Source organism: Delphinus delphis, chromosome 5, assembly GCF_949987515.2.
Source record: "Delphinus delphis chromosome 5, mDelDel1.2, whole genome shotgun sequence".
Taxonomy (NCBI): Eukaryota; Metazoa; Chordata; class Mammalia; order Artiodactyla; family Delphinidae; genus Delphinus; species Delphinus delphis.
The window spans coordinates 115,997,272-116,024,097 of record NC_082687.1 but is presented as its reverse complement, the minus strand read 5'-3'; positions in this window follow the sequence as shown (position 1 = coordinate 116,024,097).

Below are 26,826 nucleotides of genomic sequence, written 5' to 3'. Positions count from 1 at the left end.
AAATAAAAGAGAGAAACAGAAGACCTTAGAAAGGAGAAAATATATGATTTCTCTAGGGTAGGAAGCATTATCTGTACTCACATTTTTATAGACTGTTTTGTTAACTATAGCTACGTGATTTTGTGACATCAAGAGAAATATTCAGGAAGAGGCCCAGAGTTTATGAAAATACATCTATTCTCTTGCCATATGCTGGGTATTTATTGATAGTATACACAGCAAACAACCCTTTCTCCTTTGCTGCTTTTTCTTATTATTTCCATCTGTCAAACAGGGACTCTCTAGGATCAGCTGGAAAAATTACTTCAAAGAGAATGTTGCTTATGAACCTCAAGTTATAAATCGTATGCTCTGAAAGTTCCTTAATCACATTATAATCATGTTTTATTCATTCAAAGCTGTTAAAGCATAATGCTCTTATAACAAATGTCTTAACTTAAATATTAATTTATTGAAAAATACTCAAATTACTCATTTTTAAAAGATCTACTTTAGGATAAAGTTATCTTAGTCAAATAACTATATATGTTAGACACAGTGAAGAATATGTTCATAGTTTTGACTCTTTTAAAATGTTAATCTAACTTTTTTTTAACTTATAACTATGCTTTCCTAGTTAGTTGAGAAAAAAGTTAATGAAAAGTGTCTCATTAAACTTGAAGAGACACTTGTGAACATGTTAATAAAAAACAACTATCAGTTGTTTTCTCGTCATATGAATAACATGACTTAGTTTGTATACATTCTAGGATAAATTTAAGGAGAGTTTGTAACATTTCACCTCAATTGTTTGACAAGCCTGTCATAATTGTCCTACCACCTGTTCACTTGCTCTTTGCTTAAGTGAAATTAGCATTTGGCTCCTGGTAGCCAAATTAAACTTGAATTAAAGTAAAAATTACTTATTAATGTATGTGTGAATGTTTGTTTATATTTTGCTATCTTTATATTGAATCTTGAATTCAATATAAACTGTCTTGAATCTCTTTTACTTCAGATAACCAAGGTATGATTTTAAAAACTTGAATAATATATGAAATGTGTTATACACACCTCCATGGGACCCAAAAGTCATAAAGCACACTTATTGTGTCCAGCCTGAGATAAGATTATACAAAGGATATTAGATGAAGGTTTATTTATAGTATGTTCACTTACAAAGATAATATGGCACTGTTAACTTTATAACTGGCCCCTTAAAAGTTACAAATCCAGTTTCCACTCTTAAATTAGATCTCTCCTTAAGAAAATTAGTTTTTTCTACTCTTTAATGATGTATTACTAATCTTTCCTTCTCATTGTTTCATTTCATGTTTATCCATTTGCAAATGACATGACACTATATGTAGAAAATCCTAAGGATGCCACCAAGAAACTACCAGAGCTTATCAATGAAGTCAGTAAAGATGCAGGATAAAAAATTAATAAACAGAAATCTGTTTCATTTCTATACACTAACAATGAACTATCAGAAATAGACAGGAAACAATTCCATTTACAATCATATCAAAAAGACTAATATACCTAGGAATAAAACTACCTAAGGAGGCAAAAGACCTGTACTCAGAAAACTAAGATACTGATGAAAGAAATTGAAGATGGCACAGATGGAGAGACATATCATGTTCTTGGATTGGAAGAATCAATATTGTGAAAATGACTATACTACCCAAGGCAATCTATAGATTCAATGCAATCCCTATCAGATTACCAAGGGTATTTTTCACAGAATTAGAACAAATAATTCTGAAATTTGTACTGAAACACAAAAGACCCCAAAGAGTCAAAACAATCTTGAGAAAGAAAAATGGAGCTGGAGGAATTGGGCTCCCTGACTTTATACTACAAAGCTACAGTAATCAAAATAATATGCAGGAAAACAGGAACATAGATCACTGGGACACGATAAAAAGCCCAGAAATAAACCCATGCACCTATGGTCAATTAACCTACAACAAAAGAAGTAAGAATATACAATGGAGAAAAGACAGTCTCTTCAATAAGTGATGCTGGGAAAACTGGACAGCTACATGTAAAAGAATGAAATTGGAACACTCCTTAACACCATACAAAAAAATAAAATGAATTAAAGACCTAAATGTGAGGCTGGATACTATAAAACTGAGAGAAAAACATAGGCAGAACACACTTTGACATAAATCACAGCAAGATGTTTTCTGACCCACTGCCTAGAGTAATGAAATAAAAACAAAAATAAACAAATGGGACCTAATGAAACTTAAAAGCTTTTGTACAGTAAAGGAGACCATAAGCAAAATGAAAATCCAACCCACAGAATGGGAGAAAATACTTGCAAACAAAGCAACTGACAAGGGTTTAACCTCCAAAATATGCAAACAGCTCATGCAGCTCAATATCAAAACAACAACAACAACCAAAAAATAACAAACAATCAAAAAATGGCCAGAAGACTTAAGTAGACATTACTGCAAAGATGACATACAGGTGGCCAAGAGGAGCATGAAAAGCTGCTCAACATCACTAATTATTAGAAAAATGAAAATCAAAACTACAATGAGATATCACCTTGCAAGAGTCAGAATGGCCATCATCAAAAAATCTATTATACAAACAATAAATGCTGGAGAGGATGTGGAGAAAAGGGAACACTCCTATACTCTATGGAAAACAGTATGGAGGTTCCTTTAAAAATGAAAAATAGAGCTATCATATGATCTAGCAATCCCACTCCTGGGCCTATATCCAGAGAAAACCATAGTTTGAAAGGATACATGCCCCCAATGTTCACTGCATTGCTACTTACAATAGCCACATGGAAGCAACCTAAATATCTATTGACAGATGAATGGATAAAAAAGTGGTGTGTATATATATATATATGTGTGTGTGTGTGTGTGTGTATATATATATATATATACACACACACACACACATATATATATATATACACATACATCTATCTATATAATGGAATATTACTCAGCCATAAAAAAATGAGATAATGCCATTTACAGCAACATGGATGGACCTAGAGATTATCATACTAAGTGAAGTCAGAGAAAGACAAACATCATATGATATCACTTATATGTAGAATCTAAAAAAAAAATGATACAAATGAACTTATTTACAAAACAGAAACAGACTCACAGATTTAGAAAACAAACTTATGGTTACCAAAGGGGGAGGGATAAATTGGAAGTTTGGGATTGACATATACACATTAGTATATTTAAAATAGATAACCAACAAGGACCTACTATATAGTACAGGGAACCCTGCTCAATATTCTGTAATAACCTTAATGGGAAAAGAGTTTGAAAAAGGATAGATACATGTATATGTGTAACTGAATCACTTTGCCGTACACCTGAAATTAACACAACATTGTTATCAACTATACTTCAATATAAAACAAAGATTTTAAAAGATAGAAAATCCAAAACCAGTAATCCCAGATCTAGCCTAAAAAAAGTAGAAAAATAAGAGCAAATGAAATCCAGATTAAGCAGAAGAAAATGAGTAATAAACGAGAGAGCAGATATCGATGAAATTGAAAACAAGAGATCAACAGAAAAAAATTAATGAAACCAAAAGTTGATTCTTTGAAATGATTAATAAAAATAAGCCTCTAGCAAGGCTAACTATGAAAAAAAAGTGAGAGAACACGAATTTTTAATATCAGAAATGAAAGCGGGGATGTCTCTATAGATCCCATGGCCATTAAAAAGATAATAAAAACATTATGAACAACTCTAGCCCACTAATTTGAAAATCTAGATAAAATTAACCAATTCCTTGAAAGACACAATCTGCCAAAACTCACTCAAGAAGAAATAGACAATCTGAATAGGCCTATATCTATCTATGAAATTAAATCAATAATTAACAACTATCAAAACAGAAAGTCTCAAACCCAGATAAGTTCATTGGTGAATTCTATCAGACATTTAAGGAATAAACTATACCAATTTTCTACAAACTCTTCCAAAATACAGAAGCAGAGGGAATACTTCCTGATTCATTCTATAAGGCCAGCATTACCCTAATAACAAAACCAGATGAAGAAATTACAAAAAAACAAACTGTAGACCAATATCTGTCAAAAACATAGATGCAAAAATTCTTAAAAAGTATTAGCAGTTAAATCCAACAATGTATAAAAAGAATTATACACCATGACCAAATGTGATTTATCCCAGATATCCAAGTCTGGTATTACATTTCAAAATAAAATAATGTAATCTCTCGCATCAATAGGATAAAGAAGAAAAAATCACATGATAATATCAGCAATGCAGTAAAAGCATTTGACAAAATTCAACATTCATTCATGATAAAAATGCTCAGTAAACTAGGAATGGAGGGGAAATCCCACAACTTGATCAAGGAAATCTACAGTAAACCTACAGCTAAAACCATACTTAATGGTGACAAGCTTAAAGCTTTCTCAGTAAAATCAGGTAGAAGGCAAGGATGTCCCCTCTCACCACAGCTTTTTGACATTGTGCTGGAAGTCCAAGCTAATGAAATCAGGCAAGAAGAAAAAACTAAAGGTATACAGACTGAAAAGGAAGAAATAAAACTGTCTTTGTCCTCAAATGACATAACTGTGTAGGTAGAAAATCTGAAAGAATAAACAAAAGACTCCTGGAGCTAATAAGTGATTATATCAATGTTGTAAGACACAAGGTTAATATACACAACTCAATCACTTACCTGTATACCAATAATGAACAAGTGGAATTTGAAATTAAAATATATACCATTTACATTAGCACTGAAGAAAATGAAATACTTAAGTATGAGTCTAAAAAATACGTACAAGAGCTATATGAGGAAAATGACAAAACTGATGAATGAAATCAAATAAGAACTAAATAAGTTGAGAGATACTCCATATTCATGGTAAGGAAGCCTCTATATTGTCAAGATTCCATTTCTTCCCAACTTGATCTATAGCTTCAATGGAATGCCAGTCAAAATTCCAGCAAGTTATCTTATGGATATTGACAAACTGATGCTAAAATGTATATGGAGAGACAAAAGACCCAGAATAGCCAACACAATATTGAAGGAGATGAATAAGATTGGAGGACTGACACTATTTGCCTTAAGACTTGCTGGAAAGCTACAGTAATCAAGACAGAGTACTACTGTTGAAACAACAGACAAATAGATCAATGGAACAGAATAGAGAATCAGATATAGATCCACATTAATATAGTCAACTGATCTTTGACAAAGAGAGCAAAGACAATACAATGGAACAAAGATAATCTCTTCAACAAATGGTGCTAGAACAACTGGCCATCCATATGCAAAAAAATTAATCTACACACTGACTTTATACTTTTCGCAAAAACGAACTCAAAATATGTCACATTTAGATAAATGTAAAATGCAAAATGATAAAATTACTAGAAGATAACAGAGGATAAACCTAGATGACCTTGGGTAGGGCAATGCCTTTTTAGATACAACCCTAAAGGCATAACCATGGAAGAAAGTATTGATAAGCTGGATTTTATTAAAATTAAAAAGTGCTCTGTGAAAGAAAAAGTGAAGAGAATGAGAAGGCAAGCCACAGACTGGGAGAAAATATTTGCAAAAAACACATCTGATAAAGGACTCTTATCCAACGTATACAGAGAACTCTTAAAACTCAACAAGTAAACAAATAACCTAATTAAAAGTTTGGTCAAAGACCTTTACAGACACCTCACCAAAGAAGGTATACAAATGGCAAATAAACATATGAAAATATGCTCAACGTAATGTTATCAGGGAATTACAACAACAAGAAATACCACTACACACCCATTAGAATGACCAAATGCTGGCAATGATTGGAGCAATAGGAATTCTCATTCATTGCTAGCGAAAGTACAAAATGGTACAGCCACTTCATTTCATAAGACAGTTGGGAGCTTTCTTAGGAAACGAAACATATTTTTACCATATATCACAAAATCACACTCTTTGGTTTTTATGTAAATGAGTTGAAACCTTATGTCCCCAGATGTCTGAATACCTCCTCTTCTTTTTAACTTGCATCATAAATTCTAGCCATCTCAGCAATCCCAGATGCCTATTTCTTCCTCCTCAAATCACTCTACCTGGGCTTCTGCTCCTGTACCACCACTGGAAAATTGACCTCAGGCAGGGAGAAGTAGGGTTCAGCTAATGTGTTCCTTTTTCTCAAAGATGACATGAGTGTGCTGTCTGGTGCACAATACCTGTAAACAGTTTCTTCATATATTTCAACAAGTTCTATTTCCTTATATTACATGAGGGGAATTCTGAAACCAACTACTGTACTCTGTTATGGCCAGGAGTCCCTTACCTCTATGCTCTCTAGGCTTGTCATTTTTGTTATTTTGTTTCTGCTGTAATGTCACTATTTCTGATTATCCTACACGATGCCATACCTGTTTAGCCCCTCCCCAAGTCGCTATTTTTCACATTTCTCATCTTAACATTTAAGAATACACTCTAGGGTGGAGATTAAAGCTACAGTGTGTGGAACAGGATTGCCAGAGTCTTCATGTCAGCTTCAGTATTTAGTGTGCAGCTTTGCTAAGTTACTTTTTGTTAAGTGAGTCTTTGCTAATACTATATACTTCAGTTTCATAATCTTGTAAAATTAGAGATTATAATTGTACTTTTCACATTTGTTCTTATTAAATTTAATGAGGTTACATATATAAACATTTAAAAACACATAGTGCCAAATAAATGTTAGCTACTCAGTGTTCTCCATAGAAGTTATTTTAAATTATAGTTATTTATTTTAATATCTCTCTTATTAGAATTTAACTATATGACAATTGGGAACTTGTTTATTAATCACTTTATAACCAGAATCTAACATAATGCTTTGAACATAGTAGGAAGTAGTAAATATTATTGAATGAACACATGAATGTGTTTGAACAAATTCATCATTATATTCACTAAGAAAAGATAGGCGTATTTATTAATTACAGTGGGGTTATCAAAGTAACATGTCACTGGACATAAGAATTCATGTAAATTATGGCAGAAATTTGTTGCCTCATTTTTTTTTCCTTAATACTTTTGAGATTTATTCATGTTGTTGCCAGTATCAGTGATTTGTTCCATTTTGTTACTATTATTCCATTTTATGGATATAAAGCAAGTTGTTTAGTGATCCATTAGTTGTTGAACATTAGACTGATTTCTATTTTTAGGTTATTATACACAAAGTTGCTTTTTGTGGATATGTTTTTATTTATCCTGCAAATGAAATTATTTATCTGGAATGAAATTGCTGTATCAGTTTTCCAAAGTAGCATTAATTTTTAAAACTCCCATCAGAAATATGAGCGTTTCACTTGTTTTCCATCATTGCCAATCTTTGGTGTTCTCATAATTTTGTTATTCTAGGGATTTTAGTGTATTTTTGAAAGGGCATCCAATATAGTATTAATTTACATTTCCTTGATCACTATTAAACTGGGGGATATTTTCATGTGATCAATGGCTATTGATATGTATTCATTGGTGACGTGTCTGTTTAAAAAGGAGAAATGACAAAATCAAGGACTCTCTGAGATGTCAGGGAATAAATGTCATCATTTACTTGGTTTTGAAAAAAATACTTATCTGAAAAGGGAAAACTACTTTAAGGCTTAGGTCTATCATTTTTAACAACAGCTTTATTTCTGCTTTACAATGTGTATGACTAAATAAGTGGTGCCTAAAATGTTTCTTTTACAAGTAAGGCTAATGCAGGCTAGCACCAGATTTATTGAATAGCTCCTTTAATGCATATTTTAAAATTGGTAAATGTAATAAAGCTGACATTGAAATTGTGTCGCTGAAAAGCAATGCATCTGTTACTGGATTATCTTATGATTTAATTATTTGTAAAGAATAAAAGAAAAATTGAGTTTTAAACTACATTTACAATTGCAACTCAAAACTATAATGAGGTACCACCTCACTCAGGTCAGCATGGCCATCATTAAAATGTCTACAAATAACAAAGGCTGGAGAGGGTGTGGAGAAAAGGGAACCCCCTTGCACTGTTAGTGGGAATGTCAGTTGATGCAGACAATATGAAAACTAAAAATAGAGCTACCATATGATCTAGCAATCCCACTCCTGGGCATATATCCAGACAAAACTATAATTCAAAAAGATACATATACCCCTATGTTCACAGCAGCACTATTCACAATAGCCAAGACATGGAAGTAACTTAAATGTCCATTGACAGATGAGTGGATAAAGATGTGGCACATATATACAATGGAATACTACTCAGCCACAAAACACACAAAATAATGCCATTTGCAGCAACATGATTCAACTAAAGATTATCATACTCAGTGAAGTAAGTCAGAAAGAGAAAGGCAAATACCAAATGATATCACTTATATTTGGAATCTAAAATATGACACAAATGAACCTATCTACAAAACAGAAACAGACTCATGGATATAGAGAACAGACTTGTGGTTTCCAAGTAGGAGGGGGTTGAGGGAGGGATGGATTGGGAATTTGGGGTTAGCAGATACAAGTTATTATATATACAATGGATAAATAACAGGTCCTACTCTATAGCACAGGAACTATATTCAATATCCTATGATAAACCATAATGGAAAAGAATATAAAAAATATACATGTATATGTATAATTGAATCACTTTGCTGTACAGCAGAAATTCACTCAACATTGTAAATCAACTTCAATTAAAAAATTAAACTATATTTACAGTAATCTTTTGACACCCAAGGATTCCAAATTTAAATGATTACAAACTATATCATTCAAAAGAATTCCAGATATTTTTGTTTTTTAGCTGTCCTTTATAGTTCTAAGTCATAACCTTCCCTTGTCACCATGTTGTTATTTATTTTGTTATTTTAAATAGAATAATGAAAATCTTTCTATGTATTTTATAAAGGGTCATTAATGAGATAAAAAATAATTTATTCATAGCATAAGGTTATTAAATTCTTCAATTTCTTTAATAGTGAACATTTGATTAACTAAAATCACTAACATTAGATTCCTAAGATTTTCTAATCATTTTACTAGAAATTTTGATATAAATTATAAAATAGGTGATTTAATTAGAATTTGTTTAGAGAACTGATACTAATTTCTCACTTGTGAATGTAAGATATTGATAATTAAAGAACATATATTAATAAGTACATACAATGGATATTAGAGTGAAAATGAAAATACAATATTTAATAAATTGTTACAGAATATCCTAACTTTACTGAATAAATGTACATATGCATACAAAGGTATAGATTTTGAAAGTAATAAAAGACTGAATGTAATAAAATACAGAGCATGAGACATCCATGTTTCTTAAATTCTATTAAAATTTTGAGTCAACATTTTTAAAATATTTATATTTGAAGGATTATAATCTTGTGATAAATGAAGTCCTTGACATATTGCCCAATTTGGGTTGATGGGGAGAGCACTAGAAGACACTGTGCAAAACTTATCCCTTGAAAGATATTCTGTTGCAATTTCATAATATCCCATAATGTTATAGCTTTGATTTCCTGCTCATTACAGGATCCAGGATCATCAATATCTAAATAGTACCATACACATACTGGGCTACCTATAAATAAATGTGGAATAAATTAAAGAAGAATCAATTAACAAGCCTATTCTTGTTTAAAGGTCATTTAAGCAATTCTCTGTTCACCAAAATATATACTACTTCAAGTTGATATTATATTAAATGGTTTATGTTAAACAAAATTCTTTGGATATTTGTTTAATTCCTGAAATGAAACTCTGCAAAAAATCACTGATTTGTACTGCATGCAAGATACAATATTCCAGTTCATTTTCTCAAAAAACTTGCAACTTATTAGGAGGAAATACCATGCATGCTACTACATATAATTTACATGAAAAGCCATAAATTCTTTAAGTGTAAAAACATCTGGTATTTAAAAACTTAAAATTTAGAATAATAGAAATTATTCTATTAAGAAAAAATAATATAAACTTCAAGATGAGGAAGAATTAAGTATGTGTAATGTTGGCTTCTGATAGATGAGTCAGGAATACAGACAGTAATATGGGACAAGACAACAGAAAAGTATAGGGTGTATTCAGGGAATAGTATTTAATTAATCTGGTTTCATAACTTGAGAGTGACTATAATTTAGCAACCTTATTTTGGGGTAGTATGAGTGGTTTATTTGAAGGGGCCGAAGTCAGTGGTGGCAAACTAGTGAGCAAGCAAATACTTCCTCGAGGCAATGAGGCAAGATAGAGAAGTTTTTAACTGCATTAGTGGCCTTGTTAGTGAAAACTAATTGATGATTTGCAGCAATACAGAAATTAAATCACCAAAACTTTGTAAACAATTGATAAAGGAGGAGGAGCTATCGCAAACCTTGAGGTTTTGAAACTTTATGGAAGGTGTCATTTAAGAGAACTAGCTAGAAGAAAAGGGAAAATCTATTTTGGTAGTGGTTGTTGGATTTAATTCTGGTTATGTTGAGTTTGAAGTACTGGGGCATTAATTTGACTCTAGGATATTTTACACACCTTGGATTTCAAACAGACTTTTACTGAAAATGTCAAGTGATAATTCAGACACATAGAATTGAACATTATTGCATATTCTTTCTATAATTTTATTTACTCACCTTTATTTCACAGATTGACTCTCTCTAGAGTCTAGACTCCTTTTTTTTTCAAATTAAGTGACTCAGTGTAAAATGTGGTGTTTGATATTTTAAACTTTAAAATGAACCATTTTAATTACATGTTTAAATGTTCTATTAACTTTAATTCTAATGAAGTTTCTATAATTACATATTTAGTAAATTTATACAGATGTAATGCATTATTGGAAAAAGATTGTGTGAACTAAACAAGAAAATTGTCTTTGAAAATCTGGTCTTAAAAAAAAGCAGCACTTCCTATACTTTATTTATTTTTTATATATACATTTTATTCACGTAAGCTATTCCCTCTCCTGGAAATATCTTCCTCCCACTCTTCTCACTCTTCACTCTTTCTTTCAATGCTCAGCTAAAATTAAACTCCTCAGCCATGTTCTCAACAGCCCAGTATAATCTCCTGTTATTTCCTTACTTCATCATGGTTGTCACTTTTTATGATTACATGTCTTCTGATATGGTTATTTCCTAAATCACCACTAGATTGTAAACTCATGAAGCAGAGATTATATCTGTTTTGTTTACAAATATAAAAATCAATACCTAACTTGCTATTTATTTGCAATGGGAATTTATTTTTGAGTGAATGAATGAATACTGGTGGGCAAACCAGTAAAATACAAACTTCATGACCTACTAAGTAATTTATACATCATACACCTGTTCTGATACTTGAGTGTCTTATTTCCAAGGATATTAAGCATGTGTGACAGATATGAACAAATTTATCACTACATTTATCTCATATAGCTCAATTTAACTTTGATAAATATATGAATCTCTCAAAATCTGAATACTCCATTTGCAAGCTGCTCTTCATTTCCTTTTAAAATCTTTTACATTAACTATTATGTACCTTCAAATTGACACTGCCATATTTAAGTGGTTCTAGGTTTTGCCAATGATATGGAAGAGCAGAAGATTTTTGTGTGACTATTTTGGTTTTATAATTAATTTGAGTGGTTTGAAGTATGGTTTGTTCATGGAGTCATTGGAGAGGAATATTATTAAAAGCCAGATGGCAGCACAGTTTACAAGCCTAGCAGGCACAAAATCATGTCCTAGTGGAATATTTTTTAAATGGTTTTGTTTCCCCTCAATAATGATCAATTCCAATAATCTCGCTATTTTTGACTTTATAACTGACAAATATATTGCTCACTGAAATTCTGTTTGAAAACTTTGAAATAACATTGATCGTTTTGGCAGCAAATTCATTTATCAAAAATATCTTTAGGGCTTCCCTGGTGGTGCAGTGGTTGAGAGTTGACCTGCTGATGCAGGGGACGTGGGTTCATGCCCTGGTCCGGGCAGATCCCACATGCCGCGGAGCAGCTGGGCCCATAAGCCATGGCCGCTGAGCCTGTGCGTCCGGAGCCCGTGCTCCGCAACGGGAGAGGCCACAACAGTGAGAGGCCCGCGTATCGCAAAAAAAAAAAAAAAAAAAAAAAAAAAAAAACTTTAATGTTTAAATGGGAAATTAAAAGATATCTCAATCAAATTGCTTAAAAAGTAGAAATTCCTAGATATGTTCCTCAAAAATTAATCTTTCTTATTTTACTTTGGTCATTTATTATTTTACTTCATTTATAACACCTATTTTTAATAATTCATTGTTATTTGAAATCTCCATAGAACCATGTTCTCAAAAAATATTCATTTTTATTGTGCATTTATTTAAATACACAGTGTTTGCCATACATGAGCAAAGAACAAATATTCCAATTATGCTATCAAACGGAATCTAAGATTACCTTAATTCAAAGGGTACATTAATTTGGCTAAATTTTAAGAGGGTCTTTTAACAAAATATATCACGTTGAAGAAAACACATTTTCTTAGAACATTATCTAAGTACGGTGTTATAGATATGATAACATATAGATATAATCTGAGAAACTTATACAATTGCTTTGGAAAGGAGAAACCAAAACTACTATTCAACAATAAAAAGCAACAAACTATTGTTTCATATTACAACTTGGATTATTATCAAAATAATTATACTGAGTGAAAGAAGCCAGGCAATAAAGAGTAATATACTGCATGGATTCATTTGTATATAACTGTAGAAAATGTGAACTAATCTATACTGGATGAAATCACATCAGTGTTTGCTTGTAGAGGGGAGTTCTGGAAAGGGAGAGAAAAAGGGGCAAAAGGGCACTGCTGGGGTGCTAAATAAGTTCACTATTTTAATTTTGGTGACGGTTTCATGGGTATGTATCAAACTGTACACTTTAAATATGTACAGCCTTATTATGTATCAATTATAACTCAGAAAAGCTACTAAAGTAGTAAATTAAAAATAACTATTATTAATTAATCAACAAACGTTTACTGAAACCTAAGCTTACATGTCTGTAAACATTGAACAATTAAAAGAGGAAAAAGAAGATAAAGAGAAAGGTAAGATAAATGTGAGATTTATTAAAAGCTTTATGTGTCAAGTAGTTTTCTAGCACTCTAAAAGCATTATCTTTAGTGTTTATGACAAAATATTTACACAAAATAGGAATTTAACTGACAATAAATGTAAGAGTTCAGGTTCAAAGTCAAATGTCTCTGAAAACAAATGATTCACCCATGCCCATATATATTTTCAATTTAAAAATATTTTAAAATAAATTATTGTACTTATGTTTGAAATTTAATATTTGATCATTTTAAAACATCATAATTTCTATTTAATATGCCAATATCTAATATAGATTGATAGTATCTAAAATAATAATATAAAATTAGATATTTATAGAAATATAGAATTTATAGAATTTTATAGAAAAATATTAGCAAATATGTTTGATTCTTTGAAAAGATAGACATAATTGTAAACTCCTAACTAGTCTGGTTATAAAAAAAGAGATTACACAAATTGACAACATCAGGACTGAAATATGAGACAGGTTATCACCATAGATTTTGTAGACATTAAGAAAATAATAAGAAAATCTTTAACATCTTAGATGATATGGATAAATTTTTTGGAAAAATAACTTAAGATAGACATAGTGAAAAACAAGCAGATGTGCTTAACACCACATAAATACCTAGGCATATTAGTAGGAAATTTTATATTAGATTAAAGCAAGAGCAAATAAACAGTAAAAGACTTCAGGGAAAAGAGCATGACCAGAGAGAATGACAGATATTTCATATGATATAACAAGAAATCTTATTAATCCTAAATATGTGTGTACCTGACAAGAACTTAAAATTCTGTGAAAGCAAAACTATCATAAACAGAAGGAGAAACAGGAAGAAAAAGTACAATTACTGTGATTTCAGCACTCCTGACTCAATATATGATATGAAAGACTGGAACCACACTAATAATCAACTTGATCTAAATTACATATATAAAACACTCCATAAAGAACTTCAGAATGTACATTGGTTTAAAGTACGCATAGAACATATTACTGATCATAAAACAAGCCTCAATGAAATTAAAAGAAGGAAAAACATACACATGGTATTCCTGGGCAAGATTAAATTTAATTGGAAATTAACAACAAAAACATAAATCATCCCAAATATTAAGAAATTTAAGAACACACTGTAGGACTTCCCTGGTGGCTCAGTGGTTAATAATCCACCTGCCAATGCAGGGGACATGAGTTTGAGACCTGGACCAGGAAGATCCCACATGCCGCAGAGCAACTAAGCCCGTGTGCCACAACTGCTGAGCCTGTGCTCTAGAGCGCACAAGCCACAACTACTGAGCCTGCATCCACAACTACTGAAGCCCGTGTACCTAGAGCCTGTGCTCCGCAACAAGAGAAGCCACTGCAGTGAGAAGCCCACACACCACAACGAAGAGTAGCCCCCATTCTATGCAACTAGAGAAAGCCCATGCACAACGAAGACCCAATGCAGTCAAAATAAATAAAATTAATTTATAAAACAAAAAAAATAAGTTAAAAAATTTAAAAAAACACTGTAAAAATGGATGGTTATGATAAAAATCATAATTACAATTTTTAAAAGAGATATGTGAATTCAATAAAACAATATTTGCAGTAAACACCTAAAGCAGTGCTATGTGCGATATTAAGAAGTAAAACTTTTGCCATCAGTAATAAAAGATACACGTTGATAAGTTAGAAAATGAAGAGAAATTTCTTAACAGAGCAGATAAAAGGAAGGAAATATTAAAGAAGAGAAATAAATAAAAGAAAAAACTGACTAAATAGAGTGGGAGGCAGTATGCTAAGAAGAGCATCAAGGCTCCTATCCCTTGTGTACATGTCCTGGAATGAGTTCATAGATTAGAGAAAAATGATTAAAAACATGGATTCATTTTTATATCCAAATTATTTTGCTTTTTACTCAGGTAAAAAAGAAACAAAAATAACCCTCTATATGGATCTGTTTGTACTATCCTCACCCTGCACTTTCATTAAACAGTTAGAATGTATGTAATGCATAAACTGCCAACTTTGAATGCCTTGTTGGAATATTTGAAGATTTTGTTTCAGAAAACAACCGGTGGAATTTATGTGACTTTATTTAATTGTTTAATTCCATTTCATCTCAGTGGAGAAACCATTTAGGAAAGCCAGCTTTCATCTAAATAAATTTATCCTTAATTTTTTTTTTTTAATTTCTGGTGCAAGTTTAGACGTAGGAGCTTGAGCAAATTGAAAAATAATATTTTTTCTTCTGAAAGAGCAAGAGCATGTACATTATCCTGACAGTTATATGAAAAGAGAAATTAAAGTAATATTTTACAGCTTAAAAAAGTAGAAAGGCATATTAAAAAGCAATGGTAAATAAATTTAGGTTAACTGTATTATCATGTTTATTTGTCTCATAATTTTTGAATATAATTGAAAATAAATATGTAATTTAGTTATTAAATGCTTGAGTAAAAGTGTTATAATATTTTAAATTGCTCTTAAAATAATGGTCAAAATATTTGTTTTGAAATCCAATTAACTTTAATAAAGAAATTTGGGGAGAAATATTTCAGAACAAAAAATTTTTTTAAAATAATCACATTCATTACTTTGGCAATAGAGAAATTTCCTTATAAAGGGATCTAGATGGGAGAGAGTAGAAAGTAGTACTGATTTATGACTTTAATTTTTTTGAAGAGATACCAAGATTTATCAATATTATATAAGATATGTTCTAGTACATCTGACTCTTCATACTGACCCTTACTTCATAGCACACACTTCTAACTGTTCCTTGTGTTTTTCTCATAAGCAAAGCTTCTTTCTTTGAAGGAAAATATACAGTGGGATTGTAGCGATATTATTCTTGAACAAATAACTAATAATCAAGGGAGAAAGAGTCAAGAAAGGGCCTTGATTTAGCAATTTTTCCTGAGGGAACCAGGGTAAAGAATATAAAAATAAGGAGCAATAAGAAAAAAGTGTTTCAAGAGTTAGATGTTTCTCATATATGACATTGACCTATTTATTGTCTACATTAATATAAGAAAAATTATAATTGTTTATTATCCATAATGTTAAAGCTTTAGTGGCTTCTGTAAGAGAACACATGTATCAAGGTAGTAATTCAAGCTACAATGAAATATTTCTTTTTTTTAATGTAGACAATAATTCTAAGGAATATGGAAAAGATACATGGGTGAGTGTCATCTCAGATACTGTCTTCAGATAATATGCAGACAGAGCACATTAATAAATAATTTAGCCAAACTCTAGAAAATTTCTATTTAAAATCTCTAGATGAAGAAAATGGAAAGAAGGAGGGCAGAAAGACACTGAGGGGCACTGCCCTTACCTGGATATTTATTCAAAGTCTCTGTAGCCCAGAATCTAATAGAATAAAGGAAGTATAATAAAACCAGTTAGATTAATAAACTCTTAGCAAAACCTTTGTTTTTTCAATATAAATGTACTAGTTTCTTTGAGCTAGTAAAATAAATTGCTTGACAAATGCTGCACTAATCAGAAAAAAAAAACAGGACAAAAAATGCAAATCTTTGTGGAACTCTATTATGTTTTAAGGCTTGTGTCTATTTTTTTTCAGATACAGTATTTAAAGTATTCTAAAACATGCATACATTTATGAATCCATTTGAAGATTCCTTGTTTATTTTGCCTTAATTAAGAATATTTTTGTATTTTGTAGGTACAAAAAAGGAACACTAGGAAGGATGACAGATGGGTAAGATACAGCTTGCTAGAAGACTTTTGGCCAGTATCTACGGGCCCTTCCACAGACGCATGGTAGTGAAGGGTGTAACACTGCAAGATAAAGTGCCAGATCTTGCAACAGAAATGATCTAAAATTGGATTTTCTAGTGAACAGTATAAGTCCTTCCCTAGCCAAAATAATGCTGTGAAACCATCGTATTTTTTTTGCTGAATATATAACTGACATTTGTGACAAGCTAGCTTTTGTTACAGCTAGAAACATGTATCTTCAATATTATTGTTCTATATTTATATGATTAATGGTCAAACTGCAAGACTCAGAAGACAATGTAACAGTCCACTTTGTCACAAAAGCTTTCATTTGAAAGCACTTTTACTTTTTTTAGACAAAAACGACAAGCCTTTCTTGTCAACAGAATGACAGAAACAAAAGTGGAAGGTTTACCCAGATCTGATCTAAAATGTTTGTATTATTTTGCAATACACAAGTTAGCTGAACTGTGCATTATAATATGGCTCTGAATGCAGTTCTTCTTCACCTTTTTGACTATGGGGCCATTCATGTGTTCCCCCCAAATTATAAATATATTGACTTTCAACCACTAATATGTGAATAATGGGTGAATTGTATGAGTTTGCATTCTGCATGTAAAATACATATTTTTACTATTTCCTGTAGCATGGGAAATAATTTAAGAATATTTATAATTATGATATATGTGTAAATGATGGCTACCTTATGGAATTTGCCTGAACTTTTATACTGTTCCTATTTTGATCTAATGAAAAATCAATTTAGTATGACTGGAATGTACCCCAGGCTTATTCTATTCAGACGGTAAATAGTAGCATTTATATGTCAAACTTTGAGCCTAGTGATTAATATGTTCAGCAAGTTAGATTTATCATTTATTAAATGATCTGAAATTGGAGATTAGTATTGTAATTATTTATAAAATTTAATCTAAATACATGGGGAAGAAGTGATTTCTGTCTCCAGAGATAGACGGTCTTAAGTATCATTTTAGTAACTGTCACCTCCTGCATGTTAGTATCTCTAAGCTTCAGTTTCCTCATCAGTAAAAATAGAACTAATGAAATTACTTCTGATAATTTCTGTGGGAATTAAAATAATCTGCATAAAATAATAGCACATCTCCTTGCACATGGAGCTCAATTAATTTAGCTCATTAAATGTAGCTATTAACTGAGATTTAGACTCAAGAACTTTGTACTTGGTGAGTTCTGAAGAGCTTTTTTTTAAATAAAAAGTTTTCTTAATTTACCTTCATAAAATAGAGATCATCATAAGTCTTTTTTTCTCCCATGTTCATATATTTGCCTATAGACTCATTCATTGAACAAATATTTAGTATCTAATTCCCTATACTGGCATTCTATGCCTCCTAGCTTTTTTCTGACTTTAATCTAAACACTTTAGTGTTCTACCTATAGGGAATGTAAGTGCTGGTCATGCTGATGTCTACATACCTGCATAGAAGATATGATATTTTTCACTTTAAATAAAATTTACATTTGTAAATATGTCTCAACTTTTAAATCTGGTATATTCCCAAATTGTGCAAAGTTGAGGACCAACCCCTGGATCTAATTAAATCTATCAAAGTAAATAACCTGCCTAAATATTAGGCAGATTTTCCTGGTAATATTACCACCTCACATAATGTCCTTTGTTCACATTGAAGTATGAATGATTTAAACATTCTTATTTAAAAATTAAGAATTACTTAAGCTTTTACTAATGATGAGAAGGTAATAACATTCCTAAAACATCTAATCAAAGGGACAAGGCACCTGGGACACCCCAGCACATATCCACTTCAGCTCCAGCCATTCCGCCAAAGTGGCCTCCATGCAGCATGGCCTGAGACCCCATGGCCTACACCCACTTGAACTCCAGCTATCCTGCCATGGAGGACACAGCAACACAGTTGTATTCCCCAACACAGCATGCCACAGGAACCCCCCCAGCCCATGATTGCTCTAGCCATAGCTTTCCTGTCAGGCATCTCTGTGTGGCATACCCCAGGATCCCCCAGTCCCTGCCCACTCCACCTCCAGCCATTCTGTCAAGGCGGCCCAGAATAGGGAGTTTACACAAAGGATGCTCCTATACAGGCCCATGTCTTCAAGACCAGAAGAGGTAGCAATTTCACCTAATTCATAGAAACAAAGACAGAAAGTCAAACAAAATAAATATATAGGAGAATATATTCCAAAGTAAAGAACAAAATATAACCATAGGAAAAAATTATCCTTAATGAAAAAGAGATAATTCATAATATAAAGAGTTCAGAATGATAGTCATAAAGATGTTCACCAAATTCGGGAGAAGAATTGAGGAACACAGTGAGGACTCCAACAAAGAGTTAGAAAATACAAAAAAGAACCAATAAGAGCTGAATAATATGATAAAAGAAATGAAAAGTATACTAGAAGGAATCAGAAGCAGGCTAAATAATACAGAAAAATAGAACAGCAATATGGAGATAAAATAGTGAAAATTACCCAATCAGAGCAGCAAAAAGAAAAAAGAATTTTAAAAAATAAGGATAGTTTAAGGGATGTCTAGGACAGCACCAACTCTACTAACAGTCACATGATGGGGATCAGAATGAGAAGAAAGAGAGAAAGCAGCAGAAAATGTCTGAGGAAATAATGGCTAAAAACTCCCCTAACCTGGGGAAACAAATATCCAGGTCCAGGAAGCATGAAGTTGCAAACAGGATAAACCCAAAAAGATCCACACTGAGACATATCATAATTAAAATGACAAAAAATTAGAGAATTTTAAAGGCAGTAACAGAAAAATAACTAGTCACATACGAGGAAAATCCCATGAGGCTATTAGCTGATTTTTCAGCAGAAATTTTGCAGGACATAAGAGAGTGGCTTAATATATATTTAAAGTGCTGAAAGGAAAAAAAAAAAACTTACAAACAAGAACACTCTACCCAGCAAAGTTGTTACTCAGGATCAAAGGAGAGATAGTTTCCCAGACAAGTAAAAACTAAAGGAGTTCATCACCGCTAAACCAGCCTTACAAGAAATGTTTAAGGGTCTTTTTTAAACATAAAGAGGGTCATTACTAGAAATAAGAAAATACATGAAAGGAAAATCTCACAGGTAAAGGTAAATATACAGTAAAAGCAGTGGATCAGCCACTTTAAAAGCTACTATGAAGGTTAAAAGACAAACGTAGTAAAATCAATTATAATTACAATTAGTTAAGAGATACACAAACAAAAAAAGATGTAAAATATGACATCAGAAGCATAAAACCTGGGGGGAGAATAAAAAAAATAGTGTTTCTAGAATGCATTCAAACCTAAGCAACTATTAGCTTAAAATAGAATATATATATATGAAAATCGTGAAAAACAAAAACCTACAACAGATAAACAAAAATAAAGTGAAAAGAACCCAAATGTAACACTAAAGAAAATCATGAAACCATAAGGGAAGAAACTAGGAGAAGAAATAAACAGAGAAGGACTACAAACATGAGCAGAAAACCGTCAATAAGTATATACCTATCAATAAGCACTTTAAATGTAAGTAGACTAAATGTACCAATAAAAAGACATAGGATAGATGAATGAATTGAAACAAACAAAACCAAGTCCCATTTATATGCTGCCTAAAAGAAACACATTTCAGAAGAAAGGACAGACACAGACTGAAAGTGAAGACTTGGAAAAAGATATACTATACAAGAGGAAATGAAAAGAAAGTTAGAGTAGCTATACTTATATCAGACTAAATAAGACTTTAAGACAAATACTGTTCTAAAAGACGGAGAAGATATTACATGATGAAGTCAATACAAGAAGGGGATATGACATTCATAAATATTTATGAACCTAATATTTTATATATATATATAAATTACATATTTAAAAACAATAAAGCAAATATTCACAGATATAAAGGGGAAATTGGCAATAATAAAATAATAGTAAGGGATTTTAATAACCCACTTACATCCAGACAGAAATTTAATGAGGAAACATTGGCCTTAAATGACACATTGGACCAGATAAACAATAAATATATATAAAACATTCCATCCAAATCCTGCAGAATACAATTTCTTTTCAAATGCACATGAAACACTCTCCAGGACAGATCATAGGTTAATCCACAAAACAAGTCTCAATAAATTTTAAAATGCTGAAATCATATCAAACATTTTTTTCTGACCAAAATAGTATGGAACTAGAAATCAGTTACAAGAACAAACCTGGGAAAAACCCCACAAGCCTGTGGGGACTAAGGAACATGCTACTAAACAACCAATGGGACAATGAAGAAATCAAATATGATATCAAAAAATACCTTGAGACAAATGAAAGTGGAAAGAAAACTTTCCAAAATCTATGGGATGCAGCAAAAGCAGTTATAAGAAGGAAGTGCACAGTAATACAAGTTTACCTCAAGAAATAAGAAAAACCTCAAATAAACAATCTAACTTCATACCTAAAGGAACTAGAAAAAGAAGAAAAAACAAAGCCCAAACTTAATACTAGTAGAGAAATAATAAATGTCAGTCTGTAAATAAATGAAATAGAGACTGAAAAAAACAATAGAAAGATCAATGAAACTAAGAGTCGGTTCTTTGAAAGCACATACAAAATTAATAGACCTAAAGACAGACTCATCAAGAAAAACAAAGAGGGCTCAAAATCATAAATGAAAGAAGTTACAACTGATACCACAGAAATAATCATAGGAGACTACTATAACAATTATATACCAAATAAATTGGGCAACATAGGAGAAATGGATAAATCCCCAAAACATACAATCTTAGAAGAAACAGAAAATCTGAAGAGACCAATTACTAGTAATTAAATTGGATCAGTAATCAAAATAACACAAAACAAATTAAAGTCCAGAACCAGACAGATTTACAGGTGAATTCTAGCAAACATTTAAAGAAGAGTTAATCCTTCTCAAAATATTCCAAAAAACTGAAGAGAGAAGAATGCTCCCAGACTCATTCTATGAAGCCAGCATTGCCCTGATACCGAAACCAGACAAAAAGACTCCAAATAAAGAAAAAATTACAGGCCAATATCCTTAATGAACATAGATGCACAATTCCTCAACAAAATATTAGCAAACTGAATTCAACAGTACATTAAAACGATCATACGCCACAATCAAGTGGCGTTTATTCAAGAAATGCAAAGATGGTTCAATATCCATAAATCATTCAATGTGATACACTATATTAACAAAACAAAGGATAAAAACCATATGATCTGCGTCATAGATGCACAAAAAGCATTTGACAAAATTTCTCATCCATTCATGATAAAAGCTCTCAACATAGTAGATATAGAGTGAATGTATCTTAACATGATAAGGGCTATATATGACAAACCCAGAACGAAAAATATATTCAATGATGAAAACCTGAACATTTTTCCTCTAAGACCAGGAACTAGAGAAGAATGCCCACTCTTGCTACTTTTATTGAACATGGTGTTGGAAATCCTAGCCACAGGAATCAGACAAGAAAAAGATACAAAAGGCATTCATTTTGGGAGAGAAGAATTAAACCTGTCACTATTTGCAGATAACATGAATATATATATATATATATATATATATATATATATACCCTAAAGACTCCACAAAAAAATTCTTAGAATACATGAACTCTGAAGAAACTAGGGTAGGGCCAAGATGGTGAAGTAGAAGTACGTGCTTTCACTCCCTCTTGTGAGAACTCCAGAATCACAACTAGGTGCTGGACAATCATCGACAGGAAGACACAGAAACTCACCAAAAAAGATACCCCACATCCAAAGACAAAGGAGAAGCCACAATGAGACGGTAGGAGGGGCACAATCACAGTAAAAATCAAATCCCATAACTGCTGGGTGGGTGACTCACAGACTGGAGAACACTTATACCACAGAAGTCCACCCACTGGAGTGAAGGTTCTGAGCCCCACAACAGGCTTCACAACCTGGGGGTCCAGCAACGGGAGGAGGAATTCCAGAGAATCAGACTTTGAAGCTTAATGGGATTTGACTGCAGGATTTTGACAAGACTGGGGGAAACAGAGACTCCACTCTTGGAGGGCACACACAAAGTAGTGTATGCATCGGGACCAAGGGGAAGGAGCAGTGACCACGGGAGACTGAACCAGACCAACCTGCTAGTGTTGGAGGGTCTCCTACAGAAGTGGGGGGTGGCTGTGGCTCACTGCAGGGACAAGGTCACTGGCAGCAGAAGTTTTGGGAAGTACTCCTCGGCGTGAGCCCTCCCAGAGTCTGTCATTAGCCCCACCAAAGAGCCCAGGTAGGCTACAGTGTTGGGTTGCTTCAGGCCAAAAAACCAACAGGGAGGGAACCCAGCCCCACCCATCAACAGTGAAGCGGATTAAAGTTTTACTGAGCTCGGCTCACCAGAGCAACAGTCAGCTCTACCCACCACCAGTCCCTCGCATCAGGAACTTACACAAGCCCCTTAGATAGGCTCATCCACCAGAGGGCAGACAGCAGAAGCAAGAAGAACTACACTCCTGCAGCCTGTGGAACAAAAACCACATTCACAGAAAGATAGACAAGATGAAAAGGCAGAGGGCTATGTACCAGATGAAGGAACAAGATAAAACCCCAGAGAAACAACTACATGAAGTGGAGACAGGCAATATTCCAGAAAAGGAAGTCAGAATAATGATAGTGAAGATGATCCAGGACCTTAGAAAAAGAATGGAGGCCAAGACTGAGAAGATGAAAGAAATGTTTAACAAAGACCTAGAAAAATTAAAGAACTAGCAAACAGAGATGAACAAGACAATAACTGAAATGAAAACTACACTAGAAGGAATCAATAGCAGAATAACTGAGGCAGAAGAACAGATAAGTGTCCTGGAAGACAGAATGGTGGAATTCAATGCTGCAGAACAGAATAAAGAAAAAAGAATAAAAAGAAATGAACACAGCCTAAGAGACCTCTGGGACAACATTAAATGCAACAACGTTCACATTATAGGGGTCCCAGAAGGAGAAGAGAGAGAGAAAGGATCCAAGAAAATATTTGAAGAGATTATAGTCGAAAACTTCCCTAACATGGGAAAGGAAATAGCCACCCAAGTCCAGGAAGCGCAGCGAGTCCCATGCAGGATAAACCCAAGGAGAAACACACCGAGACGCATAGTAATCAAACTGGCAAAAATTAAAGACAAAGAAAAATTACTGAAAGCACGAAGCTAAAATTGACAAATAACATACAAGGGAACACCCATAAGGTTAACAACTGATTTCTCAGCAGAAACTCTACAAGCCAGAAGCGAGTGGCATGATATACTTAAAGTGATGAAAGGGAAGAACTTACAACCAAGATTACTCTACCCAGCTAGGATCTCATTCAGATTCAATGGAGAAATCAAAAGCTTTACAGACAAGCAAAAGCTAGGAGAATTCAGCACCATCAAACTAGCTCTACAACAAATGCTAAAGGAACTTCCCTAAGTGGGAAACACAAGAGAAGAAAGGGACCTACAAAAACAAACCCAAAACAATTAAGAAAATGGTCATAGGTACATACATATCGATATTTACCTTAAACGTGAATGGATTAAATGCTCCAACCAAAAGATACAGGCTTGCTGAATGGATACAAAAACAACACCCATATATATGCTGTCTACAAGAGACCCACTTCAGACCTAGGGACACATACAGACTGAAAGTGAGGGGATGGAAAAAGATATTCCATGCAAAAGGAAATCAAAAGAAAGCTGGAGTAGCAACACTCATATCAGATAAAGTAGACTGTAAAATAAAGGATGTTACAAGAGATAAGGAAGGACACTGCCTAATGATCAAGGGATCAATCCAAGAAGAAGATATAACAATTATCAATATATATGCACCCAACATAAGAGCACCTCAATACATAAAGCAACTGCTAACAGCATTAAAAGAGGAAATCGACAGTAACACAAAAATAGTGGGGGACTTTAACACCTCACTTACACCAATGGACAGATCATCCAAAATGAAAATAAATAAGGAAAAAGAAGCTTTAAATGACACAACAGACCAGATAGATTTAATTGATATTTATAGGACATTCCATCCAAAAACAGCAGATTAAACGTTCTTCTCAGGGGAAAAAAACGTAAAAAACACAAACACATGGAGGCTAAACAATACGTTACTAAATAACCAAGAAATCACTGAAGAAATCAAAGAGGAATTCAAAAAATACCTAGAGACAAATGACAATGAAAACACGACGATCCAAAACCTATGGGATGCAGCAAAAGTAGTTCTAAGAGGGAAGTTTATAACTATACAAGCCTGCCTCAATAAAGAAGAAATATCTCAAGTAAACAATCTAACCTTACACCTAAAGGAACTAGAGAAAGAAGAAGAAACAAAACCCAAAGTTAGCAGAAGGAAAGAAATCGTCAAGATCAGAGCAGAAATAAATGAAATAGAAACAAAGAAACCAATAACAAAGATCAATAAAACTAAAAGATGGTTCTTTGAGAAGATAAACAATATTGATAAACCATTAGCCACACTCATCAAGAAAAAGAGGGAGAGGACTCAAATCAATAAAATTAGAAATGAAAAAGGTGAAGTTACAACAGACACTGCAGAAATACAAAGCATTCTAAGAGACCAGTACAAGCAACTCTATGCCAATAAAATGGAAAACCTGGACAAATCCTTAGAAAGATATAACCTTCCAAGACTGAAGCAGGAAGAAATAGAAAATATGAACAGATGAATCACAAGTAATGAAATTGAAACTGATTAAAAATCTTCCAACAAACAAAAGTCCAGGACCAGATGGCTTCAGAGGTGAATTCTATCAAACATTTAGAGGAGTTAACACCCATCTTTCTCAAACTCTTCCAAAAAATTGCAGAGGAAGGAACACTCCCAAACTCATTCTATGAGGCCACCATCACCCTGATACCAAAACCAGACAAAGATACTACAAAAAAAGAAAATTACAGACCAATATCACTGATGAATATAGATGCAAAAATCCTCCACAAAATACTAGCAAACAGAATCCAACAACACATTAAAAGGATCATACACCATGATCAAGTGGGATTTATCTAAGGGATGCAAGGATTCTTCAATATATGTAAATCAATCAATGTGATACACCATATTAACAAATTGAAGAATCAAAACCATATGAACATCTCAATAGATGCAGAAAAAGTTTGACAAAACAGCAAAAGTAGTCTTGAGAAAGAAGAACAAAGCTAGAAATACCATGCTCCCTGATTTCAAACTATACTACAAAGCAATACTAATCAAGACTGTATGGTACTGACACCCATTTATGATTATAACTGTCCAGAGTGTGGGCATAGAGGGAACCTACCTCAACATAATAAAGGCCATTTAAAAAAATCCCACAGCAAACATCATTCTCAATGGTGAAAAACTGAAAGCATTTCCTCTAAGATCAGGAACAAGAGAAAGATGTCCACTCTCACCACTATTATTTAACATAGTTTTGGAAGTCCTAGCCACGGCAATCAGAGAAGAAAAAGAAATAAAAGGAATCCAAATTGGAAAAGAAGAAGTAAAGCTGTCACTGTTTGCAGATGACATGTTATTATGACAGAGAATCCTAAAGATGCTACCAGAAAACTACTAGAGCTAGTCAATGAATTTGGTAAATTGTAGCATACAAAATTAATGCACAGAAATCTCTTGCATTCCTACAAACTAATGATGAAAAATCTGAAAGAGAAATTAAAGAAACACTCCCATTTACCATTGCAACAAAAATGGGTAGGAATAAACCCACCTAGGGAGACAAAAGACCTGTATGCAGAAAACTGTAAGACACTGATGAAAGAAATTAAAGATGATACCAACAGAGGGAGAGATATACCATGTTTTTGGATCAGAAAAATCAATATTGTGAAAATGACTAAACTACCCTAAGCAATCTACAGATTCAATTCAATCCCTATCAAACTACCA